Source organism: Carcharodon carcharias, chromosome 7 (assembly GCF_017639515.1).
Source record: "Carcharodon carcharias isolate sCarCar2 chromosome 7, sCarCar2.pri, whole genome shotgun sequence".
Taxonomy (NCBI): Eukaryota; Metazoa; Chordata; class Chondrichthyes; order Lamniformes; family Lamnidae; genus Carcharodon; species Carcharodon carcharias.
This window is the reverse complement of record NC_054473.1, coordinates 119,249,060-119,273,047: the sequence shown is the minus strand read 5'-3', so window position 1 is coordinate 119,273,047 and position 23,988 is coordinate 119,249,060. Positions and strand designations below refer to the sequence as shown.

General features: G+C 42.7%; 1 pseudogene; it reads right to left on the bottom strand.

Moving 5' to 3' along the window:
* LOC121280408 overlaps nt 1-23,988 on the bottom strand; it is a 116,337-nt pseudogene that overhangs the window by 3,153 nt on the left and 89,196 nt on the right.

Below are 23,988 nucleotides of genomic sequence, written 5' to 3'. Positions count from 1 at the left end.
ACCAAGGTTAAAAGGATTAAATTATGAGGGTTGCTTGCATAGGCTCAGCTTGTATTTGCTTGAGTATAGAAGAATAAGCATGACCTGATTGAGTTGTTCAAGATGATTAAAGGATTTGATAGGATAAATAGAAATCATATCCTCTGGTGGGGAGTCCAAAAAAAGTGCACACAACTTTAAAAGTAGAGCTAAATGATTCAGGGATAAAGGTAGGAAGCACTAAACATACTAGAGGTCTGGTGCACTCTTCCCCAAAAAGATGTTGTGGCTTGGTTAATGAAAATTTTGAAACAGACTTGTTAGACAAGGGTATTGAGGGAAATTGAATCAGTAGAATTAAGGTACATATCAGCCATGATCTAGTTGAATGGTGGAACAAGTTTGAGGGGCTGAATGGGCTACTTGTGTTCCCATGACTACTCTCTGATTATTGGAGGCAGTTTCCTTACCATTACTTCAGAGATCCCTCAAACATTTCTTCAAATACAGCACTCCTCCTGATGTTATGAGCCATTCACAAAATATCCTTAATGCAGACATATATAAAAAAAAAATGACAGATCACTAAGAGAAACAATGGGGAGAATCTTGAGGCATCAGGGGTCTTGCCTGCTGGCCGGAGAGCCAATCAGGCAGTGGCAAGGCCACCAGCCGGCCTTCTTCTGGAATAAAGACCCCAGTGGAGTATGGCTTGCCTGCTGAGAGTTGCCGGCCTATTAGAGGCCAGCAAATCTTGTGTTTGGCAGCACCATGGGGGAGGAAGTAGCTGCTGCAGGAAAAACACCTACTGGAGTCCCAGGATCGTGGAACAACCCAAGCCACAGGTAAGCAATGTAGGAAGGATTTCGTGGGATGGGGGTTATGGTTTTAGCTCCCGTGCATGCTGCATGGCAACAGGCCTGCCTACAGCTGGGCTAATACCAGCAGTGGTGGGATAAGCTCCTTAAGTGTTCATTAATTGACCGCTTAAGGATCTCAATAGGCACTGGGGCCAGAAGGTCGACTATGGGTCTTGCTGCCCAGAACTTAATTCTGATGGAGGCAGGAAGGTGGCAGAGTTCCTATATGCCACATTCCCACCTAATTACACGCCTTTCCTGGTTTAGACTATCTAACTTAGCAAAGACCAGAGGTCAAGCAGTTAATACATCTGATTTCATGCAGTGGTTCATGAATTTTTAAAATTTTTTCATGAGATGTAGGCAAGGCCAGCATCTGTTGCCCAACCTGAATTGCCCTTGAGAAGGTGATGGTGAGCCACCTTCTTGAACTGCTGCAGTTCATGTAAGTACACCCACAGTGCTGATTCACCTTCAGTGGTTTGGTACAACCAAGTGGCTTGCTAAGTCATTTGAGAGGGCAGTTAAGATTCAACTATATTGCTGTGAGTCTGGAATCACATGTAAGCCTGACAAGGATGGCAGATTTCCTTCCCGAAAGGATATTGGTGACCCAGATGAGTTTTTAAATGATAATCAATGATAGTTTTGGTAATGGAGAACATGAACCTAACTTTCATTTCCAGATTTTCTTTATTAATTAATTGAATTTAAACTCCATCAGCTGCTGTGGTGAAATTTGAACCCATATCCATATAGCATTAGCTTGGGTCTCTTTATTACTAGTGCAGTGACATTATTAATTTGCCACTGTCTCCTCTAAAATATATGCTAGGTAGTTTGTTCTTCCAATTTTTGCAACAATAGTCTCCTCACCATAGTCTCTCTCTCTCTAGGTATTTACTCCTTACTCGGGTATGATTCTACAGATGCCTGACTATGATAGAAGCCTTGACCAAGAGTGTCTGCATGCTTTCCCACAGAGGCACCACAGTCAAGCCTGACATTGTTCTCATCTGGCACTCACACATGCATTTTCCAGCAGAGCCCAGTGAAAACTGATTACAACAGTATTGATTTTTCTCTTGCCCAACCCAACCCAATTGTACCTATTCTCATTCTAAGATTGGTGAGCTCAGCACAAAAGAAGATTAGGAACATCATGGTCTGCATACCTGAATTACTTACTGGGTAAACTTTCTGAATCGTTGAATTTTATTTCAGTGTTTGTAGACCTTACCTTGAGAGGCCTATATCTGTTTGGCTGCTTCCAGCGTAGATAGATTTGGCCAACAACAGCCAGTCCCACAAAGAACCAATAACTGAAGCTGTAGTAGTAAATGAGTTGAAATACATCCTCTACAGTCAGGAAGATCATTGATACTGTACCCTGCCAACAGTGAAAATTATCATCAAATTAGAATAGTAACAGCTCAAAAAAAAAATCTTTCACATTCTTAAATGGGAAAGTCTAGAGGAGTATTTCTTATTCAAAGAACTCTACGTTGAAAAAATGATACAGTTAAAATATTGGATAAAGCAGTTTAAAATGCCAAATCCTTTGCATGCCACTAGGGCACACAGAGACATCAGTAAGGTAGAGGCAGTTCCTGAGTGGTTCCATGCAAAGAAATGCAGGGTGTGACTTTGGACTAGCCTTAGAGTTGATCTAGATAAGCCCAATCGGAGCAAACCATGACACTTGATGAATTATCAGTTGATAGGCAATGTTGGGTGTCATGGAGGTCAGTTGTCAGGCTATTCTAAAGTCTCCTTTTTCAATGGAGGGATCCCAGGGCCCCTGGGATCCATCCATGTGCCACTGGAAAAATCAGTTAGTAGTAAGGAGTCCTATCCTGGTTAGAACTGTGATGGACATTTTCCAAAAGAAACACTCAGGCCTAGAAATTCCAGTTGGCGACAAGATAGAGATCCACTGGATTTTTGGAAAATGGGACTGACCCTGGTTCTACCGGGCTCTGTCACATGTTTCATCCTTCTATTTTCCACAGGACATAGACAGATTTTCTATCCATGCCTGATCCTCCAGAAGAGGATCAATTGCCTGACTGAAGTGTTCCCATTGCTCCATCAGGATGAGATGAACAGATATAGAGATGTTTCTATAGATGCTCCTTTTCATACATGAAGCGGCTTGATGTTGCTGTGACAATTCTTCAGTGGTTCAGGCTAGGTGCTAGTGAAGTGGCCAAGCAAATAACTCTGTCCCTGGCATTTGCAATGAATTCGCTGAGCAAAAGAAAGACTTAAATTTTATATAATGCCTTTCACAACTTCACAACATTCTAAAAAGCTTTACAGTCAATGAAGTAATTTTGATGTATCGATACTGTTGTAATTTGGAACCTCTGGCTTAGGACTAGAGTAGGCAGGTCTACAGGACATTAGGGGGCTGGATTTTTGTGGAGTCGAGCTGACTCCAGAGACCTTTAGAAATGTTGGGCGGGAGCCAGATGTGCAAGTCCTGCCCCCATTTCCAACAAATCCCATTTTGCCAGAAGGGGGCAGGACATGAATTACCTCGTTGGGAAACCCGATCTCAGCAGGTTCATTTGAAATTAGTGCTGAGTTCAAACAAACCCCATTTTTTCTGTTCCAAAGGCCTTAACCCAGTATGGGAATCACAAACTTATGGAATAGATGTAAACATATATGTCATGATCTGAAATTATTTCAACCTCCAGCCCTTTAGCAATGGAAAAAAAATAGATTGAAGCTGTCTGAGTTTTTAAAAAAACGGCTGCTGGGTTGCTTTGATTTATAGATTCATCTCCAGAGGTGAGGTGAGAGTTACTGCCCTTGACATCAAGGCAGCACTAGACTGAGTTAATGGGAATCAGGGGAAAACTCTGTGCTGGCTGGAGTCATATCTAGCACAAAGGAAGATGGTTGTGGTTGTTGGAGGTCAATCATCTCAGTTCTAGGATATCACTGCAGGAGTTCCTCAGGGTAGTGCCCTCGGCACAACCATCTTCAGCTGCTTCGACTTTCCTACCATCATAAGGTCAAAAGTGGGGATGTTCGCTGATGATTGCACAATGTTCAGCACCATGCACGATGACTCAGATACTGAAGCAGTCTTTGTCCAAATGCAGCAAGACCTGGACAACATCCAGACTTGGATTGACAAGTGACAAGTAACTATCGCGTTACACAAGTGCCAGCCAACGATCATCTCCATCAGGAGAGAATCTAACCATCACCCCATGATATTAAATGGCATTACTATTGCTGAATCCTCCACCATCAACATGCTGGTGGTTATCATCGACCCAAAACTGAACTGGACTAGCCATATAAATACTATGGCTACTAGAACAGGTCAGAAGCTAGGAATCCTGCATCAAGTAAGTCAACTCCTGACTCCCCAAAGCCTGTCCACCACCTACAAGGCACAAGTCAGGAGTGTGATGAATATTATCCACTAGCCTGAATGAGTGCAGCTCCAGAAGTTTGATACCATCCAGGACAAAGCAGCCTGCTTGATTGGCACTCCTTCCACAAATGGTGGTGTTTAAGAGGCAGCTTGACAAATACATGAATAGGATGAGAATAGAGGGATACGAACGCCGGAAGTGCAAAATGTTTTAGTTGACGGGCAATATGATCGGCGCAGGCTTGGAGGGCCGAAGGGCCTGTTCCTGTGCTGTTTTTTCCTTTGTTCTTTATAAATATTCAATCCCTCCACCACTAATGCACAGTGGCAGCAGTGTGTACCATCAACAAGATGCACTGCAGGAACTCACCAAGGCTCCTTAGTCAGCACCTTCCAAACCCACGACCACCACCATCTAGAAGGACAAGGACAGCAGACACATGGGAACACCACCATCTGGAAGTTCTCATCCCAGCCAGATACCATCCTGACTTGGAAATATATCATCATTCCTTCACTGTTGCTGGGTCAAAATCCTGGAACTCACTCCCTTACAGCACTGTGGGTGTACTTACACTAGATGGACTGCAGCAATTTAAGAAGGCTGCTCACCAACACTTTCTCAAGGGGAATTAGGGATGGGCAATAAATGCTGGGCTAGCCAGTGACAACCACATCTGAATAAAAAAAATTCATGTGTAGGTTAGAAAAAGCCATTATCACCTTTTCTTTCAGTTTCAATAGAGTTCATTGTTGACATTTCCTAAGGGCTATTATTATAGCTAAGGTAATTATGAATAGTTGGCCAAATTCCAAAAGTTACGAAAACACATCTCAGCAGGGTGCTGAGTTCACACTTTGACAGTTTAAAGTTGCTATTAAAGGAATGGCTGTGTTTGATGTGGCTTCTGAATAGAAGTCTGTTGTTGAACATTGAGGGAATTTGAAATCTTTGAATGGGTTTCATGAATGAGTTTTTTTTCTATATCAAGTATGCGTGGTAGCTCTATTAGATTATTAGAAGTTTAATTTTTATCTCCATATTGTCCCTTAGACCTGTCCATAGTGGATACTAAGTGAGTGACTATGGAGATAGCTAAGGGGTATGAGGTAGTATGGCAGGTATGATAGGGCATGGGGTGGGTGGGGGCATCAGCCAGCATGGAGGGTATGAAGTAGCTCGCAGGTAGCATGGAGGGGATGAGTTGGCATGGAGGAAGCATGGGAAATAGGTGGGAGGTGAGAGGATGTAAGGAGTGAGGGGCCTAACCACTTGTAAGGCAACTAAGGGCTAAGCCCTAGACAGCCAGCCTTGGTACTTGTCCAACCCCCGAGGCCGCCTAGGATCTGCTTCCATAAGACATAGGAGCAGAAATAAGGCTATTCGGCCCATCGAGTCTGTTCCACCATTCAATCATGGCTGATTAGTTTCTCAACCCCATTCTCCCGCCTTCTCCCCGTAACTTTTGATCCCCTTACCAATCAAGAACCTATCTATCTCGGTCTTAAATACACTCAATGACCTGGCCTCCACAGCCTTCTGTGGCAATGAATTCCATAGATTCACCACTCTCTGGCTAAAGAAGTTTCTCCTCATCTCTGTTCTAAAAGGTCTTCCCTTTACTCTGAGGCTGTGCCCTTGGGTCCTAGTCTCTCCTACTAATGGAAACATCTTCCCCATGTCCACACTATCCAGACCTTTCAGTATTCTGTAAGTTTCAATCAGATCCCCCCTCATCCTTCTAAACTCCATCGAGTATAGACCCAGAGTCCTCAAACGTTCCTCTTATGTTAAGCCTTTCATTCCTGGGATCGTTCTTGTGAACCTCCTCTGGACCCTCTCCAGGGCCAGAACATCATTCCTGAGATACCTGAGAGGGGCCCAAAATTGCTCACAATATTCTAAATGTGGTCTGACCAGAGCGTTATAAAGCCTCAGCAGCACATCCCTGCTTTTATATTCTAGTCCTCTTGAAATAAATGCCAACATTGCATTTGCCTTCCTAACTACCGACTCAACCTGCAAGTTAACCTTAAGAGAATCCTGGACTAGGACTCCCAAGTCCCTTTGCAATCCAGATTTCTGAATTCTCTCCCCATTTAGAAAATAGTCTATGCCTCTGTACTTCCTACCAAAGTGCATGACCTCACACTTCCCCACGTTGTATTTCATCTGCCACTTCTTTGCCCATTCTCCTAACCTGTCCAAATCCTTCTACAGCCTCCCCGCCTCCTCAATACTACCTGTCCCTCCACCTATCTTTGGTTCATCTGCAAACTTAGCCAGGATGCCCTCAGTTCCTTCACCTAGATCATTAATGTATAAAGTGAAAACTTGTGGTCCCAACACTGACCCCTGCGGAACTCTACTAGTCACCGGTCGCCATCCTGAGAAGGACCCCCTTATCCCCACTCTCTGCCTCCTGCCAGACAGCCAATCTTCTATCCATGCTAGTACCTTGCCTCTAACACCATGGGCTCTTATCTTACTGAACAGCCTCCAGTGTGGCACCTTGTCAAAGACCTTCTGGAAGTCCAAGTAGATAACATCCATTGGCTCTCCTTTGTCTAACCTACTCATTACCTCCTCAAAAGAATTCTAACAGATTTGTCAGGCATGACCTCCCCTTGATGAAACCATGCTGACTTTGCCCTATTTACCTCGCACTTCCAAGTATTCTGAAATCTCATCCTTAATAATGGACTCTAAAATCTTACCAAAGACCGAGGTCAAGCTAATTGGCCTGTAATTTCCCGTCTTTTGCCTCACTCCTTTCTTAAACAGGGGGGTTACATTAGCAATTTTCCAGTCCTCTGGGACCTTCTCTGACTCCAGTGATTCCTGAAAGATCACCACTAATGCCTCCACTATCTCTTCAGCTATCTCCTTCAGAACTCTGGGGTGTAATCCATCTGGTCCAGGTGATTTATCCACCTTCAGACCTTTCAGTTTTCCTAGCACCTTCTCCTTGGTAATGGCCACCATACTCACCTCTGCTTCTGGGGTGTGTGGGCACAACTCTCTCCCGACTTCTCTCCCTGGATCAAAAATTTGGTGTAATAGGACCCTTTACACTGAGGCAAGTCTGCTGAGTCATGGAATTACCCACCTCAGTAGCAAAAATCTGGCCTCTACTTTTTTCAATATATAATGGGAAAGTACTTGAAATTCAAAATACTGCCTGCTAATTTTCATTTCCACATAGAGGATTAATTAGTCTATAATTTTTCTATTACCTTCAAAAACATGTAAATACATAAAGATAAACATGTAATTCCACTGGAATAAAAGTACTGTAAAGAACTTCATTGACTGTAAAGTGCTCTGGACATTCTGAAAGGTGCTATATGTATGCAAGTACTTTTGTTTTCTTTTAGAAGAACATTTTGTTACTATCTCAGTAGACAGCAGTGACTTATTTAAAAATAAAAGAAATCTGACATCCCAGTTAATTACTAAAAGAACGAAGCCACAAGATTACATGGTTTAAAACAGAAGAACTTTTAATATACAAAATCAAACAAAACAAACACTAAATACTATTTCAGACAAGCTACATTCTGACATCCAGAATCAACCAAGATAAACATAAATTAACAAGCAAATTACTTTCCTCACATTCTCAAAAGTCTCCTCTAACTTCATTGATCGAAACCACCTGTCAAACAACATTTCTTTCTCTCTGGCAAATTCTACAGATGTTTGATTCTGTCTTCCCTTCAAAGTCAGAAATTTTAATTGAAATGCTTTAGAAACAAGCTCATAAGCAATAAGAACCACAATTTTCACTATGTCTCAATTTCAGAATTGTTCTTCTGAAAGACTTGAATAAACATCCATTGCTTTTCCCACCAAAATACTCTGCAAAATAAAAGTTGCCATTTTTCAAATGTGACAAAATATCTCTCAACTCCATCCTCAGTGAATTTAGCCACGAGGTGAAGATTCTTTGTTAAATCAAAACTTGGAGTGGTACTTGACTCATCAACCGAACTATTAGCCTCTCTTTCACTCTGCAACCTAAACTTTATCCAATTCGTATTGTCTGACTTCTTTCTCTTTGAAACTCTCTGCCTCTTTCTCTTTCTTCCCTTGTTAACTTCTCTCTCTTTGTGGAGTTCAATTTCAAGCTTATGCATTTCTATTTCTTTTGCCCTTTTTTAATCTCTTTCAAGTTTGAGTTTTTGCTTTCCCTATCCTTTTCCAATTCGAGTAGCTTAATTTCTTTTTTCATTTCAAGGTGCTTCATTTGCAACTGAATTTTAGCTAACTAAAGCTAACTAGACTTTTCTTCTTCTAATCCCGTATGCTGTGCTATTACCTCAATTATGTCTTTTTTTTTAGCCCCTGGTTTTAACTCTAACTTCAACTTTTCTGCTAATGCTAGAAACCTAACCTTGGTTAACTGTTGCAAATCACTCAGCGGTCAATCTTCCCCCTCCAGAAAAGACATAGTAATCAAAAAAGCCATTCTGATTCTCAATAAGTACAGTAAAATCTACCATGAAATCTTCTTAGCCTTAACCTTAACAAATCCCAGCAACTATATCTGTCTCTGGATTTGAAATCAAGGAAAGAGCCCCAATTTTGCTATGATCTCCTTAGAGACCAGTAACTTTTTGTCTTAAAATAGAAGAAACCCTAAATCCTGGTTTCTTACTAAAAGAGTTAAGTCACAAGATTCCACGGTATAAGACAGAAGAAATTTTACTATACAAGAGCCGAACAAAGCAAACATTAAACACTATCTGAGATAACCTATATTATAACATTCAGAATCGACACAAGTAAAATATGAATTAACAGGCAAGTTGTGGCCAATTATGAACTATAAATTGCGCATTAAATGACAGATACAACTAAGAAAGATCTTACAAATTGGCTCAGCAGTCCATTCAGATTTTAATGATCATACTCAGTCCCAAAGTCCTTCAAAACCCTCATCCTTACGAAGAATTTCAGCTCCTCTCCTTCTTGGAGCTAGTCTGATCCCCAGCCAACAACTAACCCCAGTTCCACGGGCACGGTCTTCACCACAAATGGCATAGATCTGCAGAACCTGCTCAACTCAATCTGGATGGGGTAGATCCACCAATGTTACCTTCAAGTAACAGAAGCAGGTGCAGCAACTATATTCTTGCTTATTCTCAGATTCTGGATCTAGCCTCTGTCTTTTCAATTTGGCTGACTTGCATCAGTGGACTCATCAACTCCTACTACCTAGCTTGGATTGATCTGTGTCCTTTTATATCTTTCAACTAGGTTCTGTATTCCCAGAAGTTTTGGTTTCCAAATCTCAGTTTGTTTGCTTAGAAACTGGGAGGGTCAGTTCCCCTTTTCTGTCTTTTTTTCCGTTTTGCTTTTCTTTTCTGTTTCCGTTTTCAGTTAGGGCCCACCTCAAAAACTACAAATTTTAAGAGTACAGATTCCCTCACACTCTAAATTCATATATGATTGTTCTTAATATTGATATGAAATTAAAAACTGTAAAGAATAGTAGCTATATTGCATGAGGTTTTCTTGTCACAGGCCTGTGATAAATACAACACACTATCCTAATAAATCGACCAGTGCTAGTTCAGGCCAGCATTATTTTTTTCTTGACCTTTCCTTGGTATACCTTCTACCCTTCCCCACTTTTTGTAGTCATGCCATTTTCAAAAGCTAATCTAATAGTTTGTTCCAGATGTCAGAAAGCTACATTATTGAGTTGATCTTAGATGTCAAAGGTTCCCCTTTTCTGTTGCTATCCTTTATTGATAGAGGAACTGAACATAAAAATAAGGATGTTATGTTTCAGTTACACAGGGCATTGGTAGTTTTGGTCTCCTTATTTAAGGAAGGAAGTAAATACATTGGAGGCTGCCACAGGTGGTGGGGGTGGGGTCAATGAATATTTTTAAGGCGGAGGTAGATAGATTCTCATTAATTGGGGGTGGATGGGAATGTGAAATTCAAAACACAAATAGATCAGCCATGATCTTATTGAATGGTGGAGCAGGCTCGAGGGGCTGAGTGGCCTAATTCTGCTCCTATTTTGTATGTTTGTAAGGTTAGCTTATGCTGACCTCTCACACAATTCCCAAATGTTAGTTCTTCATATGAAGCATCTTGGCTTCTGCTCTATGTCTACCCTACACCTCGTTTTATTACACAGCTCATTATTTCAGCAGCAAGTGTCTTTCTATGAAGCGCATGACTTGTCAGGATTGACATTCTGTAACTAACTCACAAGTCAAAGTTTTTCATTGTGACTGCAGTTGGAGGAAGAAGATATGTGATGAGAGATGGTGATAGTGAATTCTTACATTTATGAGCAGTGCTGCGACTGGCGTGAATCGGTTCACATGGATCATTGACAGTATTTGTGGTAGATAACCTTCACGGGCTGCAACGAAGTACAACCTAACAGGATAAGAAGAAAACATACTTCTGTTAAAGAATATATTTTTAAAAATTTGATCCTGCCCAGAGTATTGTGATTTCTCCACACTTAATACAGTCTACGGACAACTTAAAGTTGATTCTATGTCTAAAAAATACAATTTCCTAATGAATTGAATATAGCAAGGTAAATAACGGGGAATTTAGTATGAAAAAATATCCAATAATTTGAGTTAAGCAGCTTTGAATTATGAATTGTTTGCACGTGCTTCATAAAATATATATAAAATATCAAAGTTTATAGCATTTTAATGTAAATGTCTCACAAAGGAAAATAGATGCTGAGAAGTGTAGAAAAAAAACAGGGCTGAAAAAAATGGTTTGAAGAGGCTTTTAAAGGAGGGAAGAGAAAAAGTGAGGCAGAGTAGCCTAGGGAGGATGGTCCACAGAATAAGTTGAAGACTCTGCCACCATAAATTCACTAGAAAGAGCAAGGAGAAAGTATGCAAGGGAGGCCAGAAGTGGTCAGCCAAATTTCTACATTGAGAATCATGACAATTAGCCCTCCCTCTCGTCCTATCACAGACCACATAAAAAATAACATCACTGAAATTATTAAACATGTTTGCTGACATTCGGTACAAGGGAAATGCTAGGGAAGTTGCAGAGCTGGGGAAAAGAGACAGTAGCATGTTGGAAATGTTACTGGACTGGTACATAGGCCTGGACTAATGCTCTGGCAACATGAGTTTAAAGCTGACCACGGCAGCTGGGGGTGATTTAAATTCAATAGTTTTGGTATGAAATGCTGGTCTCATTAATAATGATCATGAAATTACTGAATTGTTGTAAAAAACCATCTACTTCCCTCAGGAGAAATTTTCCGTCTTTACCCGGTTGAGCTTACATCCATTGACTCCAGACCTGCAGTAATGTGGCTGACTTTTAACTGCCCTCTGAAATAACCTAGCAAACAATTAAGTTATATTAAAACCATTACAGAAAAGTTGAATAAGGAAAATAGATGCTGAGAAGTGTAGAAAAAAAGCAGGGCTGAAAAAAATGGTTTGAAGAGGAGGGAAGAGAAAAAGTGAGGCAGAGAAGCCTAGGGAGGATGGTCCACAGAATAAGCTGAATCTCTTGCAGATCACCTTGCATAGACCTAGGAGCAGGAAACGACAAAGGCACCTGCCTTTTTGATTCTGTGAAGCCTTCCTCAGTAATGTCTGGGGACTTGTGCCAAAGTTAGGAGAGTTGCCCTTCAGACCAGTCAAGTAACAGCGAGACGACAGTCATATTCACCAAATCATACCTTACAGTCGGGAGGGAGTGACCCTGGGAGTCCTCAACATTGATTCAGGACCCAATGAAGTCTCATGGCATCAGGTCCAACATGGGCAAGGAAACCTTGTGGTTACTGTCACCTACTGTCCTCTGTCAATTGAGGAATCAGGACTCCCCCCACCCCCCCCCCCCCAACACACAAACACATACACTGTTGAACACCATTTGGAAAAAGCTCCAGGATAGCAAGGGAACAGAATGTACACTGGGTGGGGTCTTCATTGTCCATCAACAAATGTGGATGGGTAGAGCCACTATTGACCGAACTGGCCGAGTCCTGAAGGACATATCTGCCAGACTGGGCCTTTAGCAGATGGTGAGAGAAAAACCTACCTGACCTCAGACTCACCAATCTACCTGCTGTAGGTGCATTTGGAAGCTGAGGCCATCACCAAGAGTGACTTGGTGGCACCACTACTGACCGAGCTGGTCAAGTCCTAAAGGACATAGCTGCTAGACTGGGTCTGCAGCAGGTGGTGAAGGAAAAAAATACTTGACCTCACCCTCACTAACCTGCCTGACGCAGATGCATCTGTCCATGATAGTATCGGTAGGAGTGATCACTGCACAGTCCTTTTGGAGATGAAGTCCTGTCTTCACATTGAGGATACCTTCCATCGTGTTGTGCAGCACTACCACTGTATTAAATGGGGCAGATTTTGAACAGATCTAGCAACTCAAGACTGTGCAACAATGAGGGGCTGTGGGCCATCAGCAGCAGAATTGTACTCAGCCACAATCTGTAACCTCATGGCCCAGCATATGTCCCGCTCTACCAATACCACCAAGCCAAGGGATCAACACTGGTTCTATGAAGAGTGCAGGACGGCATGCCAGGAGCAGCATCAGGTATACCTAAAAATTAGGTGTCAACCTGGTGAAGTTACAACACAGGACTACTTGCATGTCAGCAGCATAAGCAGCAACTGATAGACAAAGCTAAGCGATTCCACAACCAATCTAACTAGATCTAAGCCCTGCAGTCCTACCACATCCAATCATGAATGGTGGTGGACAATTAAACAGCTTGCTGGAGGAGGGGGCTCCGCAAATATCCCATCCTCAATGATGGGGGAGCCCAGCACACGAGTGCAAAAGATAAGGCTGAAGCATTTGCTTCAACAATCTTCAGCCAGAAGTGCCGAGTGGATGATCCATCTCGGTCTCCTCCAGAGGTCCCCAGGATCACAGATGCCACTCTTCAGCCAGTTTGATTCAATTCACGTGATATCAAGAAACAGCTGAAGGCACTAGATACTGTAAAGTCTATGGGCCCTGACAATATTCCAGCAATAGTACTGCAGACTTGTGCTCCAGAACTTGCTGCATCCCTAGCCAAGTTGTTCCAGTACAGCTACAATGCTGGCATGACCCAGCAATGTGGAAGATTGCCTAGGTTGTCCTGTACGCAAAAAGCAGGACTAATCCAACTGGCCAGTTACCACCCCATCAGGATACCACTGCAGTCCATGTGTTGTAGGTGCACCCCACTGCTATTAGGGAGGGAATTCCAGGATTTTGACCCAGCAACAGTGAAGGAATGGCGATATATTTCCAAGTCAGGTTGGTGAGGAACTTCCAGGTAGTGGTGCTCCCACGTGTCTGTGCCCTTGCCCTTTTTGACTGTAGTGGTCGTGGGTTTGGAAGATGCTGTCTAAGGAGCCTTGGTGAGTTCCTGCACTGTATCTTGAAGATAGTATACACTGCTGTCACTGTGTGTAGGTGGAGGAGGGAGTGAATGTTTGTGGATGGGGCGCCAATCAAACAGGCTGCTTTGTCCTGGATGGTGTCGAGCTTCGAATGTTGTTGGAGCTGCACTCATCCAGGCATGTGGAGAGTATTCCATCACACTCCTGACTTGTGCCTTGTAGATGGTGAACCGGCTTTGAGGAGTCAGGAGGTGAATTACACACTGCAGGATTCTAAGCCTCTGACCTGATCTTGTAGCTACAATATTTATTTGACTAGTCCAGTTCAGTTTCTGGTCAATGGTAACCTCAGGATATTGATAGTGTGGAATTCAGCGATGGTAATGCCACTGAATGTCTAAGGGCGATGGTCAGATTCTCACTTGTTGGAGAACATCATTGCCTGTCCCTCCAACCTCCAACCCCTCCCGACCTCTGAACCCCAGTTACCCTGAAGTTAGATGTGGTTTTAATCCTTCTAACATTTTCTGGGTAACTACTGATGTAACCCAGTTGCAACCGTCCAAAGTTTGCAATTTAAATCGGATTTTCGGATCGTTCCCAGTGCAGGGCAGTTGCCCAGGGGAGTTTTTCACTTCTGGGTAATTGCCATGTCAACCTTACCTGTGAACTTCTGAAGGGGATTCCCTAGCACATCTTTGGGGTACCCTCCATTCCGATGCTGTAGAACTTGGAAGTTACGGCCCAAGCTGTTTTCCTTGGCAGTTTTAGTCTGTGTAGTTTGCTTTTGACTTCCACTCTCGGCGGCAGGGCAAGGAGGCAAGTCCCAAGCCTACCTCAGCCAGAACAGGAATTGAACCCCTGGTGTTGGCATTATTCAGAACTACACGCTAGCCATTTAAGCTAACCAATCCTCCATGACAGCAGTTTCATGAGTAGAAATGTTGCACAGAATTGTGACCTAGATTTTCCTGTTTAAGTATCTGGATGTAAGAGTTTGGCAGGATAGAAGAGCCAGAGCAGGCACAAGCACCATACAATTTTCCATCCAGAAGACTAATAAAGTGAAATAGACATGAGATAGGAATAATCTTGCATTTCTCTTACAATTCAAAAGTAGAAAAGTAAGATACATTTAGTACAAAAATGTACAAGTAAAAAGAACCAAGTGACGTACAGGTTAGACTGTTAGGATATCCAAACTACAATAGAAGATGGGGAATGTATATTTGGGATTTTGTACTTACATTCATTGAATATCTTGACCAATGTAGAATTGGATCCTGTGAGTTTTCTCAGGATATATTTTTTAAATTCAAAAGAAATGATCCACGATGTGACCAATCCACGGTCACATTTATAGCAATCAATTTTTGTCCTCCCACTTTTGGTTTGCAAAATTCTTCTATGACAGCTTTGATGTTGTTCTAGGGATCTTGATATTGCATCTATAATTTGTCGAAGCTTCAGTACCATAGAGAAACGTGGGGAGAACCACTGCCCATTGACTTGGAGTTTAGTATTGGTCTGAGATCACGATTATTGAAAACTCAAGTACATAATTTACCATAAGCTGAGCTAGCACATTGGATTCATCAATGCTAGCTTTTTGGGATAGGTAGCGTAAGGGTCTGGCACATATAGGGTTAACGTAGGACTGAGTACAGTACCGTCCACACAGTGATGTAAGAGAACACATAAGCCGCACTTAGGGGTCAGTCTAGTGTTGTACAGAACTGTCTGCACAAGCAAGCATGGAGACAGCTCCTAGCTTGAACCCTTTACTGTATATATGTATATAGTTTTTGTAGTTAATAAATACATACGGTTAACCTACTTAAGACTACGGAGACTTCATTAAGACCTGTCGAATGGTATCCAACACCACATATAACAGATAGCTTCTAACATGGGGAAGCACTTCTTCATGAATCTCAATTGACGGTTGGATTTGATACATTTAGTTTGGGTTACGTCCAAGACACAGATATGCCAAGTATAAAGGCCATCATCAGCTAAGGTAAATGGGACATGTCATAATGCCTGACTCAACAGGTACTCTACTCAGAGCTATGCCAACAAGTGTGTTCACATGGGCGCCAAAGGAAATGATTCAAATCTCAAAGCCTCCATGATGTTCTCCTCTATTAACATCAACACATGGGAAGTAGATGCCCAATCATGGCCAAAATGGCAACCCATCAAAAATGGTGCCAAGATTTTCCAATCAACAAAAACAGCCACTGAGAAAGTGAAAGAGATGGAACGAGTTGGGACTGCTCCAGCCAATGATCCACCACTACCTCTACTGACTGACAACCCATGTTCTCACTATCGGAGAGTCTGCAAGGTTGAGATAGGGCTCATGAGCCATCTACAAACCCACAGCCAACAATGATGTCTCATTTCCAACCAACCATCCGCAGGAAAGAATGATCCTTGACATGAGGGACTGCTGATAGCAAACAATATTCAACACTGGCAGCTTACTGAGAAAGTAATGGTAAGGGAATGAGAACAAATGCACTGCTGTGCTTTTTAGTGGCTGTTGGATTGTGAGTTACCAAATTTAAGCGGGGTTAATCACAAACATTTTCCAATATACTGAAGCTATGTGGGAAGTGACTTGGTTAAAAAGTGGTAGCAGAGATCAGTTTAGTGCCACTTTTGTGCAATGCAAGGTGTGACTGTGGTTAGGTCCATTTTAATTGTGAGCTAGGTGATGTTTTTTAACCTCATTAAACTTCTAAATTTGATAACCAATGAAAGTATATGTGGCCATGGATAATTTTTAAAAATAAAATGTTTTCTGTAATGTTGCAGAGTTGTGAAGTGGGTACTAGAAAAATGACCATGCTACGCGAAGTACATTAAATTCTACACACACATCAATTTTAGTAATTGTTAAAAGAGGAACTTAATAGAACCAGTGAATTACATCTTAAGAAAATTATGCACTATTTTACACAGACGTATCAAGGGTTGATTACCAAAGAGGGATAAGATTAAACATACAATGGAATTAGATTTATTCCAGGATGTACTGGCTCTTGGAAGAGAAGCCTACCTTGAAGCTAATATAATTGATGAATTAAGAGCACCATAACATGAGAAGGACACTGCAATTGGGATGATCCATTTCATTGCTCCAAGGGTTTCTTCTGCAAAAGTCTAAAAGACAAAAACATTATTTTATTCCTCAAGGCACTTGTAAAATAACTCTCTGATTCTGAAATTTTATTTTTCAAAAATAATCTTAGAATGTGAAAAAAAAATCCATACAGATGACCTGTCCATTGTCAGTTTCAGCTTGAGATTTTTTCTAGAAATATCCTGTCTTATTAGAGGCCAAATACAGTTTCTAATCCAATCTCCTTCCCCCAAAGACCATGGGTCCCTTTTACCAGGTTAACTGAAAATAGGGTAAGTTGGTCAAAATCCTGGAACTCCCTCCCTAACAGCACAATGGGTGTACCTACACCATGTGGATTGCTGCAGTTCAAAAATGCAGCTCACCATCACCTTCTCGAGGCCAATAGGGATGGGCAATAAATGCTGACCTAGCCAGTGATGCCCGCATCCTGTGAATGAATTTTTAAAAATCTGTATTCTAGAACATGTAAATTTGTTCATATAAGTTTGCTGTAAATCTTTCCTATTTCTCTCCTTCAAATTAAACTGGTATACTTATATCCCTCTTAAGACTTCTTTTAAAACAGGAAATTGATTTTTTTATGACTGCCCCTTTGTATTCCCAAGCCTTTTGCTGACATGACCCCATTTTAATGCCTCAGACTTCGTGTGACCCCAGAGTGAAAATGGGGGAGCTGGGAGCCGGGAGTTGGGGGGTGGGGAGGGTGGGCGGGCAGGAGGTAGTGGGGGTGGTTTGTAACTTCTGGGTTTGCCCTGAAATAAATGAAGACCCACCTTTTTACAGGCTGTGGCTGGAGCAGCAGTCGGGCCTCAGAGAACAGATGATTGCGCCACACCCATTGACAGTAAAAAAACACGATATTTAAAGGGACTTCGCAACTATCAAAACTCATGCCAACCTCCACCATTGGTGACTCAGAACTCACGAGCCCAAAATCTCATCCCACAAACCCACAGGGAGTCACAACCCACAGTTTGGGAGTATCTGCCTTAGGCCTTAATGTATCATTAAGCCTGTGTTTTCATTTTAAATTGCTGTTAATTCCTGTTTCAGCAGGAACTATGTTGACAAAACAGAGCAGAAGTATAGAAGTTAAAGATGTCTATGGCACACTATGGGCAGGTTTGTTTTATGTCATTTTCTTTTAACACATCCTTATACCAAAAATCATTCCACAGCTAAAATTATGGGCAGGCAAAAAATTCTAACCCTCTGTCAATGCCACTCTTGAACCACCCACGAGAAGGTATGTACTGACAAACCTGTATACCATCTTTGAATTTATCTCTCCTCACCTCTGAGAAGGAAAATTCTCCTAGATTTATCATTATCTGTTCATTTTGCTGATGACATTGTAAAGTCAATATATGAGTAAATGCTTGTGCAAATTTATATCCTGAAATAAAGTGGCATAATGCCCACATCAAGAAAATAGTAATCTTACTGAGATGAGGAGAAATTTCTTCACCCAGAGAGTGGTAAGCCTATGGAGTTTGTTACCACAGAAAGTAGTTGAGGCCAAAACATTGTATGTTTTCAAGAAGGAGTTAGATATAGCTCTTGGGGCGAAAGGGATCAAAGGATATGGGGAGAAAGCGGGAGCAGGCTATTGAGTTGGATGATCAGCCATGATCATGATGAATGGCGGAGCAGGCTCGAAAGGCTGAATGGCCTACTCCTGCTCCTATTTTCAATGTTTCTATGTTTATTACTAAGGTTGTAATGCACTGATGCAGGACAAATCTAATACACTGTGTAAGGTCTCTTCTGTTTCTCTTGTTTCCTGTCCTGCTCCGGAATCAGTTCCTTGCTACCAATGGCCTTTGTTTTGCAGTTTTTTGCTTGCTTTCCACTTCTGACTCCATCCATCTCTCTGCTGAAATGTTGGATCTGCTAGTGTGTACCAGTAATCACTGATGCCATTATTCACCTCTACTGGACTCCTGGATCAACCTATGCTGGCTCATGTTGATTCCTCATCATTCCTTGGATTTCCATTTGCCACATGTATTCCTCTAGAAGTGTGTCTGATGATACTTTTGATCCTCAAACAACTCCTGGACTCATGTACCCTCCACAATTTGAACCTGGTCAACTTTGTCAATGCTGCAAGCTGACTCCACCCTAAATACAAGTAAACTTCATCTCACCATAAGGTTTCACTTTAATTTTAAACTTTCTTTTATTGTTCCCTCCCTATCCTCAGTTTACGACCAGGTCCTATGTATACCTTTGTCATGCCAATGTAACCTAAATTTCCTCTGTTTTAGACCGCATGAACATTTGGCTGCCTACCAAGACCTGAGCCTGTTAAATCTATCTGCCTTTTCCCCCCGGTTCTTTTTACCCCTAGGGGCCCTACATGTTGTAAGGGTTGTTTGGTGTTTCAGTGAGAGGTCTGGAGGCTTGTATGATTGAACATTAAGCACTTATTAATAATTCATAACTGTATACATCTCCAAGGTGCAGCCCTGCATGGGTGCTGTCTCCATGCTGGCTTCTGCTGGACCTACAGTACTCAGTATACTATCAAGTGACTCTCTATATCATTCTGTGGGTGGTACTGTTTCTCCAGTCCCACATTAACTTCTGCTATGCCCAAACACTCTTATACTGCACTTCCTCCCAAGTCCTTGCCCAAATATATTTACAATGTAATCTTCTTTACTAGCCATCCCTTCTCCCCCCCATCAAGTCTCTGACTTTATAAATTCAGATGGTCTGGAGGCTTTATGATTCTTCTGGATCTTATTCTTTTCAGATTTGGATGAGTGGGCGGATCTCGTTGGTTCAGATTTGAAATCGTAGTATCATGTGTTGCCAGTGCTGTTTGCGTTCCTTCAAGTTGAATTTCTGTTTATTGACAACCCGTCTTCTTTGATTGGATACATTGGGCTTATCCCGTTCCTTCCGAAGGGAATGTTCACTCCGTTCATTGATAGTGTGGACTCGGGCTTTCTTTATCCTTTGGGCATGCCACATTATTCTTGGAAGTTTAAGTTTCAAAAATTGAACTTGTTTCACTACTTCACCCAAATATTTGTTTACTCCCTTATTTTCCAGTTATTTTTCAAGCTTATCAATCTTTTCATTCAGCTCAGCAACTACTGTGCTAAGCTCAGTTGTCTTTTTAATTTGCTCATGGGATGTGGGCATTGCTGGCGAGGCCAGCATTTGTTGCTCATCCCTAATAACCCTTGAGAAGGTGGTGGTGAGCTACCTTCTTGAATTGCTGCAGTCCATATAGTGTAGGAAAACCCACAGTGCTGTTAGGAACGGAATTCCAGGATTTTGACGCAGTGAAGGAATGGCAGTATAGTTCCATGGAAGGATGATATGTGACTTGGAGGGAATTTGCAGGTGGTGGTGTTCACATGTGTTTGCTGCCCTTGTCCTTCTAGATGGTAGTGATTGAGAGTTTGAAAGGTGCTATTGAAGGAGCCTTGGTGAATTGCTGCAGTGCATCTTGTAGATGGCACGCATTGTGGCCACTGTGTGCCGGTGGTGTATGAATGAATGTTTAAGATGGCGAATATGGTGCCAATCAAGTGGGCCGCTTTGTACTGGATGCTGTAGAGCTTCTTGAGTGTTGGAGCTGCAATCATCCAGGCAAGTGCAGAGTGTTCCATAACATTCCTGATTTGTACCTTGATAGTGGACAGGCTTTGTGGTGTCAGGAGGTGAGTTACTCATGGCAGAATTCCCAGCCTCTGACTTGCCCTTGTAGCCACAGTATTTATATGGCTTGCCCAGTTCAGTTTCTGGTCAAAGGTAACCACCATGCTGTTGATAATGGGGGATTCAGCAACATTAATGCTATTGAATGTCAAAGGGAGATGGTTAGATTCTCTTTTGTGGAGATGGTCTTTGCACTGCCCATAGATTTTGCAGTATCCAGTGCCTTTGATTGGTAAGGGGATCAAAGGTTACGGGGAGAAGGCAGGAGAATGGGGTTGAGAAACTTATCAGCCATGATTGAATGGCAGAGCAGACTCGATGGGCCGAATGGCCTAGTTTCTGCTCCTATATCTTATGGTCTTATGGCACTTGTGTGGTGCGAATGTTATGTGCCACTTATGTGCCCAAGCCTGAATATTATCTAGGTCTTGCTGCATATGGACACGGACTGCTTCCGTATCTGAGGAGTCACGGATGGTACTGAACATTATGCAATCGTCAGCAAACATCCTCTCTTCTGACCTCATGATGGAAGGAAGGTCATTGATGAATCAGCTGAAGATGGTTGGGCCTAAGACCACCCTGAGGAACTCCTGCAGTAATGTCCTGGGGCTGAGATGATTGACCTCCAGCAGCCACAACTATCTTTTTTTGTGATAGATATGACTCCAACCAGCAGAGAGTTTCCCCCTGATTCTCATTGATTCCAGTTTTCCTGGGGCTTCTTGATGCCACACTCAGTCAAATGCTGCCTTGATGTTAGGGGCAGTCATTCTCACCTTACCTCTTGAGTTCAGCTCTTTTGTCCATATTTGGACCAAGGCTGTAATGAGGTCAGGAGCCGAGCGATCCTGGTGGAACCCAAACTGAGCATCAACGAGCAGGTTATTGCTGAGTAAATGCTGCTTTACAGCACTGTTGACGACACTTTCCATTGCTTTGATAATGGCCAAGAGTAGACTGATGGAGTAAGAATTGGTTGGGTTGGTTTTGTCCTGCTTTTTGTCAACAGAACATAGCTGGGCAATTTTCTACATTGTTGGGGAGATGCCAGTGCTCTTGCTGTACCCTTGGCGAAGGGAGCAGCTAGTTCTGGGGCACAGGTCTTCAGTATTATTGCTGGAATGTTTTCAAGGCCCATAGTTTTTGCAGTATCCAGTGTCTTCAGCTGTTTCTCTATCAAGTGGATTGAATCAAATTGGCTGAAGACGACATCGATGATGCTGGGGACGTCAGCAAGAGGCTGAGATGGATCATCTATCAGCACTGCTGGCTGAAGATGGCTGCAAATGCTTCAGCCTTGTCTTTTGCACTGATGTGCTGGGCTCCTCCATCATTGAGGACAGGGTATTTGTGGAGCCTCCTTCTCCAGTGTGTTGTTTAATTGTCCAACACCATTTATGACTGCATATGGCAGGACTGCAGAGCTTAGATCTGATCCCTTAGTGTAGGATTGCTTAGCTCTGTCTATCACATACTACTTCCACTGTTTGACATGCAAAGTCTTCTGTTATAGTGTCACCAGGTTGACACCTCATTTTTCGGTAAGCCTGGTGCTGCTCCTGGCATGCCTCCTGCACTCCTCATTGAACCAGGATTGATCCGCCGGCTTGATGGTGATGGTAGAGTGGGGTATATGCTGGGCCATGAGGTTACAGATTGTGGTTGAGTACAATTCTGCTGCTGCTGATGGCCCAGAACGCCTCATGGATGCCCTCGAGTTGCTAGATTTGTTCAAAATCTATCCCATTTAGCACGGTGGTAGTGTCACAAAACACGATGTGTCACACAACTCAATGTGAAGATGGGACTTTGTCTACCCAAGGACTGTGCGGTGGTCACTCCTACTAATACTGTCATGGACAGATGCATCCTCAATAAGTAGATTGGTGAAGACAAGGTCAGGTAGGTTTTTCCCTCTTGTTGGTTCCCTCAACACTTGCCGAAGACTTGGCCTAGCAGTTATGCCCTTTAGGACTCAGTCAGTAGTGGTGCTACCGAGCCACTCCTGGTGATTGACATTGAAGTCCCCCACCTAGATTACATTTTGTGCCCTTGTGACCCTCAGTATTTCCTTCAAGTGGTGCTCAACATGGAGGAGTATTGATTCATCAGCTGAGGGGGGACAGTAGGTGGTAATCAGCAGGCAGTTTCCTTGCCCATGTTTGCCCTGATGCCATGAGACTTTGTGGGTTCAAAGTCGATGTTGAGGACTCCCAGGGCAACTCCCTCCTGACTGTATACAGCAGTGCCGCCATCTCTGGTGGGTCTGACCTGGCAGTTGAGATGGTGGTGTCTGGGACATCGTTTTTAAGCTTTGATTCCATAAGTAGGACTATGTCAGGCTGTTGCTTGATTAGTCTGTGGGACAGCTCTCTCAATTTTGGCACAAGCCTCCAGATGTTAAAAAGAAGGGCTCTGCAGGGTTGGTTATGTCATTGTCATTTCCAGTTGCCTACGTAGATGCCAGGTGGTCTGGTTTAATTCCTTTTCGACTTCCTCACAGTTCAATACAACTTGGCTTGCTAGGCCATTTCAGAGTCAACCACATTCCTGTGGATCTGGAGTCATACGTAGGTTAGACCAGGCAAGGACGGTGGATTTCTCTCCCTAAAGGACATTAGTGAATCAGATTGGTTTTTAGTGGTTATCATTAGACTGTCTTTTAATTCCAGACTTGTTAATTTAATTTAAATTCCACTAGCTGCCATGGTGGGATTTGAACCTGGGTTCCAAGAGCATTAGCCTTGGCCTCTGGATTACTAGTATAGTGACATGGATTTCAGCAAAGCCTTTGACAAGGTCCCACATGGGAGACTTATAAAGAAGACAAATGCACATTGGATACAGGGTAATTTGATAAGGTGGATTCAAAATTGGCTGAGTTATTAGGAGACAGAGGGTGATGACAGAAGGATGCTTTAGCGACTGGAAGCCAGTGTCCAGGGGCGTACCACAGGGATCTGTGCTGGGTCCCAATTATTCGTCATTTATATAAACGACATAGATGACTATGTGAGGGGGTAGGATTAGTAAGTTTGCGGATGACACAAAGATTGGCCGGGAAGTTAACAGTGAGGTTGAGTGTCTTGGGCTACAGGAAGATAGAGACGGGATGGCCAAATGGGCAGATAAGTGGCAGATGGAATTTAACCCTGAAAAGTGTGAGGTGGTACACTTTGGAAGGAATAATTTGACAAGGAAGTATTCAATGAATAGCATGACACAAATAAGTTCTGAGGAGCAAAGGGACCTTGGTGTGTGTGTCCACAGATCTCTGAAGGCGGAGGGGCACGTTAGTGGGATGGTGAAAAAGGCATATGGGACACTTGCCTTTATCAATCGAGGCAATAGATTACAAAAGTAGGGAGATCATGTTGGAGTTGTATAGAACCTTGGCGAGGCCACAGCTGGGCTATTGTGTGCAGTTCTGGTTGCCACATTATAGGAAGGATGTGATTGCCCTGGAGGGGGTGCAGAGGAGATTCACCAGGATGTTGCCTGAGATGAAACATTTAAGTTATGAAGAGAGGCTGGATAGA